Here is an 8,201-nt window from a genome sequence, read left to right as displayed (position 1 = left end):
GAGTCTCCATTTCCAGTCAGACTGAAAGTTAAGTGGGAGGGCAGCAGGGCAAATGACCCACCTATGTTTCACAGCATCATTTTTGCAGCAGCCACCCCTTCTGCCCTGCAGGATGGTATAGTGCCAGTTTTCTGAGGACAACTCATACCCCTCTGTGCAGCATATCCTGAGAAAAAGGAGCTAGGAGCAAAGAACTGCGCTGCAGGCAGTGCAGCATTCCCTATTCTAAAGAATTCTGCTTGGGATCTGACAGTGTGTTTACCATGCAGGTACTGCAGCAGCACAGCAGGTGATTCAGAGTCCTTGGAGGCTGCTGGCAGTGGGGAGCCTCCTGAGCATTCTCAGTCCTCATGGCACACTGACAGCAGGGCCACACAGCAGGTGGCTGCTCTGAAACACAGCACGTAGCTGAGGGCATATGTGATAGCTCCCTCCAACAAATCTATTGTTGGAGGTACAGCAGAGACAAAGATTTTCTGACAGTTTTCCAGTGCCAAAACTGAGAAGGCTACGACCATCACTTTTCTGGTTTATTTTAGCAATCATTTACTGACTGTAGGCAGCAGTGTGATTTAGCAATGCAGTGTGGCGTAAGCTGCATCATAAAGCATTTGATATCAAACTAGAGGTAGCTGTAGGTACTGCAAATGCATCTCGTCCCTCCATCTCTGCGTGCTCTGCAGGTTGTATTTAACAACTGAGCAGCCCTCCTTGTATCACAGGCTATGACTTCAGTGGATCTTAGTGTTGCTTCTTGTTTTATAGGTGGCAGTTCAGCATGATTGCTGCGCAGTGTGCTGGGTGCCTCAACCTCTTGTACTGTCAGGGGCCTTCTCGTGGCTCTGCAGTCCACCTCATAAGTGCAGCTCTGTGCCTTGATGCTTAGGCTAACAGGGCTCCCTTTTCCATTGCCTCTGGGCAGTGGTGTCTTTCCCCTTGTTAGTGATAGTCTCATAGTGTTGCATATCCTGAGGGGATTGTTGCTGTTGTGAGCATCACTGATGGGGTTCTAGCCCTTGCTTTACATTAGGGCACCCAATTTGATGCATCTGTAGAATTGATGTGCACCATCTGTGCTTGCTCCTCAGGTGCTCTGATCAGCACAGTGCAAGGACAGCCCGCAGCTGATGAGTTGCTCTTGCTGGAAATTACAGTTACTAGGGATGAATGACCTGTTAAACTGGAGGGGCATTTGGGGAGGATGATGATTTGGGGGCCCTTTCCTGGGGTCCTTGATGGCCAATGGAGAGCAAGGTCTTGCTTGCTTTCTCCCTTTCTCCCAGAAGAAAATCCCACCATTAGAGCTGATGTACAACTTCACCTACTACTAAATCTTTGTGCATGTGTGCATCTCACTATTTTTGTGAAGATATGCCATTCCAAGTAAGCCAGTCCTTTAGCATGCCAGCAGAATGAATGCACCTAACATTCATGATGGTAGACATCAGAAACAACCTTTCTTCCAAGCACAGTCATACCATGACTAAATTCAATAGCTCCTGCTTGGTGTTGTGTTTGAGGCTGATTATGTTGAGACCCATGAAATTACTGCAGCCTGCCATATGCAGGGATAAAAACATTCTCCGTGTTAATATTACAAGTTTTTAAGCAGGAGGATTTTGCAAGAGATAAGGCAGCCCAGAACCTGCTTCCATAGCACCTGCCTGGGGGCAGGGACAGAAAGCAGTTGTGCAGCTGTGGTATTGACAGTGCTGCTTCACACTGACACAAGCTGAAGCTGTACAACCTCAGAAGAGATTCTCTGTCAGGCAGAGCAGGCTGCTCGTCTGAAGAAATGCTTGGGATCGCTGTTGCTGGGAATGGCCTTGCTAACCAGTTCCTAATCGTGTTGGAGCAGTTATGCAATTACAGATTGCACATCACTTGTAAACCCTTCTTTTCCTTTCATTTAATCTTGGGAGATAAAGAGCAACTGGTGGCATACACACAGCCTGCACAATGATGGCACAGCTGCAAGGCTTTTTTCTCCTGCTCCTGTTGCCCTCTTGCTGCCTGTGCCACCTGGGTGAAGGTTGTGCTGTGATATGGCAGAGTACCAGCCGACAGCCCAGCACATGGCTGCTGCTCAGGGGAAGCAGGGCTCTGTTCTGCCTCAGCCTTATTCTCTTAGGTTTCCTCTGACTTCACCGTGGGTAACACTTTCTGACTTGTACCTGATCTTGTGGGGGAGGCTGTGAGCAAGTGTGAATGTTTCTGAAGTGCTTAATTATCTGTTGTTATACACATTAAGCTTTTTTTTAATATATACTTAATATATACTTCAGAAGCTTAGGGGAAAAGTTTATTTAGCAAATCTTGCATGATACAGCCAAGACATATTTGTAGCAGGAGATCCCTTGTAGATGGGGAGGGGATGAGGAGCACTTGAACACGGAGACTTAAAAGTAGGATTAATGATGAAAGTGCAGACAGGTATGCAAGCTGTAACGTGCATCCCCTGTAGTTGCATTAAAGCCTGGCAATTTGGCACTGCTTCTGTGAACTTGGCCTGGCTGAGTGCGTTGCTTTCAGAGTTATAGGGACAAACCTGCAAGGAGGGATTGTTACCTGAAGGTCTCTTTCTTCTTTATAGTGCGGCATATTCAGCTCTGTAACCCACTATTTTTATGAATGTGCTATTTTCTCGATTGTTTTCCTTTGTTAACTGTGTTCTCTGCAATAAGACATACTAGCCAGACTACAGAATCACAGGCCTTGAAGCAAAGAGGGAAGGGACAAAGCACTGCCAGCACAAAGCTAAAGTGGACGCAAGCTAGTCTGGCATGGAAAAACGTGGCACAGCTCATGGATGAAGTGCAGCTTAACTGAAGTTGCTTAGGCAACTGAGAATACTCTGGTGCTGTGTGGTGGAACATTTAGTCTCTTTCAATTTGTCACTTGACAGTGTTCAGAGAATAAAGGTTTCTATGCCTTCACAAAAATGTTTCTTAATATAATGCTGTATATGAAATAGTTTATTTTCCACTTTCACAGAGGTTATGGTTAGAATAAAACTTTACATTTCACATGGGATGTGACATTGAGGAATTCTACTAGTACCAAATATTCAATCTGTAGTGTTTCCTAAGCAGATGTAGGACCAATTTTGGAAAAAGTTTCAGCTTTTATTTGTAAGGCAATGAAATGCCCATGCATGTAGTACTTTAATAAGCTTCAGTGCCTTGGAGCAATCAATCTTCTGCCTGGAAATTAAATACAGAGATCTTTTGGGGAAAATGTCATGTAATAAGCTGTGAAAATGGTACAGTGTTATTCTAATAAAATGAGCCTGGTATATTAGTGATTGCTCAGTTGTATTGAAGAAGTGAATCAACTGAGTCCAGAATTGACATCAGGATGTCAGTATTAGGGTATGGAAGTCATTTGAATGCCAGAGAACCTTTAAAACTAATTTAATCCAAAGTTACAGAGCAAACATTTGCTTTTTTTTTTTTCCCTTTGAGACCTGACCTCGTTATTATGTCTATCAAGGGAGCCATTCTGAAGGATATACAGAATATCTGAAGGCAATGCTAGATTTGCAGTGGATAAATGGTGCGGTGGAGGGGAGGGAGGAACAATCAGCCATAAATTCCTACCATCTGTCTGTACAGAGGGGTCTGATACTTCACTTCTGTGCTGTAGTGGTAATGCACAACGGCCTATGCTGTGAATTCATGGCTTTTCTTTGTAGTGTACAGGCTACCCTTCTGTATGCCAGCTGAATACCTGCTGAAGCTGTTAAGCCCAAATCTGGCAGAATATAAGAAAAGCTGTGAAATGTGTATCTAATACAGCACCAGTTTCTGACAGTGACCAAATGTGAAGTGCAGGACAGCATTAAAAATACACATTCCTCTGACTACTCACTCAGGCCCAGCCAAGATAAGTGTATTCTAGTAACTCTGATTTCTCTTTGAATTTGTCTGATCTCCTCCTGAACCCACACGTACTTGTACCATTTAGAGAACCCTGTGCAGTGTAGTTGAAGTTATGTGTGTATAGAACAAAGAGCCATCTCCTCTGGATTGTTCCCAACTTTTCTCCTGCCAATTTCTTTTGATATCTGCTAATCCTCGTACTGGATTGCCAAGTTGTCTTTTACACACACAATCTCCACTGACTTCAATATTTTACAGACCTCTGTTGTTCTTCATTCCCAGTCATCTGTTCTGCAGAGTTCATTTATGTCATGAATTTTTCCCTTGCAGTGTGACATAGCTCCATTATGATAATGTAAAGGCAGAAAAAAACAACCATGAAACCAAACAGATTGTGAGAGCTGGATTTGTCTTCAGATACTGTGGAGTAGAAGGCATATGAGCACTGATTTTTCTCTTAGTGGGGGGAGAGATGTTGTTTGTGCTCTCCAGAAGGGAAGCAGGTGGATACTACTGCCTACTGTATTGCATGCCCTGTTTGTTCACCAGTGCAGTGTTTGGAAAGAAGCTGGCTTGTGGCTGGCTGGGTCAAAGCACCTGGAGTGGATGCGAGATTGCCACTCTGAGCCATGCCACACATCCTGAGCTGTGTGCTCATTGCCATACTATGGTAAGGGAGCTGAGTAAACAGCATCTCCAGGGTGGTGCTTTGCTATTAATTCACATTCCTATTTTGTTCAGGTTTTACTACATAGAACAGTGCTGAAATAAACATGTTCTCATGCTAACTTCTTTACTGCAATATAGACATCTACTGCAGTACCTTTGTGAGCCAACAGGCTGTAAAACTGACTCGATTTTGAGTGAATAGATACTGGTGGAATTACACTTTTTTTTCTTTCCTTTTTTTTTTTCTTTCCTTTTTTTTTTTCTTTCCTTTTTTTTTTCTTTCCTTTTTTTTTTTCTTTCCTTTCAATGACAAACACGGCTTCCTGGGTAGCAGATTACAAGGAACCATAAAATGATCACATTGTTATTGCCCCTGCCAAAGTCTTGAAGATCTACATTTATGGAGGCTCCTCCCTGGAAACACCAAGTGAGCAGAAGAGGAGGAATGGCATCTCTCAGCAGGCCCTTCTGGTCTGGTACACTTAAAATGCATTACTGATACCCTTGAAAAGAACAGAAGCATTAAGACTGTTCTCCAGGCACTGCTGACTGGCAGTTAAGCCAGAGTTTGGTACTTCCTGGCCTCTGAACTTCTTCCAACGGCACTGTTGACTGGGACATGTGTGACTGCTTTGACATAAGAGGAACCTTGATATATTTCAGCCTGATAGTATTAAAAGGAGAATGTTACCAGCGTTATAAGCTGGCAGGATGTTATTGCAGAGCTGTTCACTGAGCATGGCTGCTGCGGTGATACTGGTGAGCTACAGTTTGCTCCTTGCTGAGGGAGCTGGAGGAACACTGAGAAGCTGGAAAGGATTCACAGAGAAGGAAGAAAATTGATGATGGGCCTGGAAAATTTTATTTATGGACAAGATTAAAGTGTTCAGTACATCAGACTAGAAAAAATGGCAGATGAGAAGACAACAGTTTTGTAGATATACTAAGAAAGGAGAGTTATTTAGGACCCCTTCTAAGGTCCGAAAAAGGAAGGTAAAGTACTGAAGCAAGGGAAGGGAGAGCTGCGTTGGATACAGGGAAAATCTTTTAAATAGGGATGCGTATACTGCAGTGAAGATATATATTCAGGTGAATAATTATGGCAATAGTCTCCAGACTCAAAGAAGGGACTGACATGATCACGGTCATGTCACAAACTGTTGATGGTTTATGCAGCAGTTTGGTCCCCACTGTCAGATGTGGCACTGGACCCCTGGGGTCACCGCCCTGTTTTAGTCTGGGATGACCTGTTTCCAAGTCTCCGAAGTTACTACATGAAGGCGAATCACTGTTTTAGTGGGAACCACTGCTTCTCTGAGTATCTTTGAGACTGTTATCCCTGTCTTCTAGTAATAATAATAACTATTTCAGTTTTTCTTACTCAGCAGTTGTTTGTTTTTTTTTAAATTAGTTCTGTTCCCTTCTGTTTTTCAGTGTTGTCTTCGGTAATGTCTTTCCACTACTCTTGGAACAAGAACTTACTGATATCATTGTATTGATCTGTTTTTCACGTAACATCTTTCACATTAGACAATTTCTCAAGGTGAAAACTGTCATGATGTTGATGCATTATATTAGAGAGCTGTGACCAGATCATCTAATCTACTTTCCTGGTTTTGGCACATTGCTTCCTCATGTAAGGGACTTCTTGCTATTTCAGTGATCAGTAAGGTTTTTTCCTCAGTCTTTTTTTCTTCAGTCACTTTATTTTTCTTAATAATGATCCCTTGCATGGTATTTCACCTTATTCCTTGGTAATGAATGTTCCAAAAACATATTTAGGATGTGATACGTTTCAATGCATTACCAAGGAAGTCAGTGTTAGTGTTCCTACTTTACAGGTTATGAAATGGAAACTCAGAAGGGAAATTGAAACCAGAGAGCCAGGGACTGAATCCCCAAAATCTGTTCTCTATCTGACAGTCTTTTCAGTAAGGGGCCCTCCTTTCTGCTGAAGTTGTTAATCTCTGCTAGGTACTCAGCTCTCTTGACTTTGCTGCCTCTACTGATGGACACATCTGTTGTCTTCAGGAGTTTACGTGAAGTTTGGATGTGTTGGAGTCTCAGCTTTTTTTAGGAAGCTAGGCTTCTTCCTGACAGTAGAGATGAAGCATCCTGGTATATTGTGTAGCTATGTCACAAGAAAACAAACTGAGTCCTGATGAGGCCTATGCTTCGTGTGTTTCTAAATTTAGCTTCTCTATAAGAATAAGGACTTGCATAGTGTGATCCTCTTGTTATTTAACTTATAGTAACATCTGAAAGTCTGTTCAGAGCCCCACAGGTCTGCACACCCCCTTAATGCCTTAAGCGGGTCAGCAATCCCATTCAGTGTATCTTCCTGGATATAGGAAAGGCCTAAACAGTCATGGAGAACTTAATTTCCTGCTGCAGACCAGAGCATAACTTCCAGTGTCACGTTTGGATTGTATCATAACCTTAAACAGCTGCTTGTCTCCATTTAGGAAGTGGAAAGTCAAAACTGACTGGATACTGTGATAGCTACAGCACTCCTTTGTGTTCCACCACTTGTAGGAGCAGGTGTTGCTTGTCTGTTTTAACCTTTGAGGAGATATATCTCTAGTCTGGTTGATTATTGGACTTACAGGAGTATCTAAAAGCTGCAGTGAATGACTTATGTGCTGTTGTGCTGGGTGTTGTATAGGACTGAGCATAAGGAATTTCTCTGTGTTAAGTGACAGGTAAGTTTATTGCCTTTGGCACTGGTGCTAATGAGTCATTAGTGCTATGCTGATAGAATTTTGAGTTGTGCTGTTAAAGTCACTTAGCTAAAGCCTTCCAGCCAGCGAGTGGTAGAGCTAGAACCAGAATGCACACACAGCTGAATCTTTTCCTTTAGTTTGTGACTAGACTATTAGCTAAAATAAACTTCAGGCTGACTTTATGTTGGCAGACATTATTATGTAACCTTGTGTCTATCTTAAGTGACAGAGGTAATGTACTTTTCCAATGGACAGCTTAAAGTGTACTATTTCATTATGCTCACCTGTTATTTCCTTCCTTCTCAACTGTGAGTAACCTTGTAAATGATTCTGATTAACCCAGATGGCTGTTTCTGCTATTCCAGCCCTCCCTACAGCCTATTCTGTTCTCAGCAGATGGAGTGGGCTTGGTGCTCCAGTGTTAGGGCTGCAGAAGACATGTGCATGCTTGGTGGAAGAACAGACTAAGTCACTCAAATATTTATGGTGTTCTTCCTGTTGAAAAGATTAATGGGGAGATGAAAAGTGCAGAAAAAAATTGCTTTGCTGCAGAAATAACTGTGTTTCCCAGTAAAGAACTATAAACAGCAGTACTGTAGGGATTGATTTAGGAAGAACAGAAACAAGAGGAATTCTGCAGACCTCAGTTGAATGATGGCAACTGTTAGGTCATGAGAAAGGTAAGGTGCTATTTAAAGTGGGGCAAAAAGGCACGGCTGAATTCAAGGGAAAGGAAATGAGTGTACATAATGCTGGCTGAACGTTGCTCAGATGTTCTGGGCAGTGAGACCTCTCTTCTGCTTCCCCAAAGGAGGGGTAGAGGGTTGCAGTATGTGGGATAAGTTGGTTTTTCACTGAACAAAACAAGCCTGAATTGTGTCCTAGAACTTCATGACTGTGCAAGGTTGTAGGGAGTAAATACAGGTAT

The sequence above is a fragment of the Tympanuchus pallidicinctus genome, unplaced genomic scaffold (assembly GCF_026119805.1).
Source record: "Tympanuchus pallidicinctus isolate F22 unplaced genomic scaffold, pur_lepc_1.0 scaffold10, whole genome shotgun sequence".
NCBI lineage: Eukaryota > Metazoa > Chordata > Aves > Galliformes > Phasianidae > Tympanuchus > Tympanuchus pallidicinctus.
Note: the sequence above shows the minus strand (reverse complement) of the source record.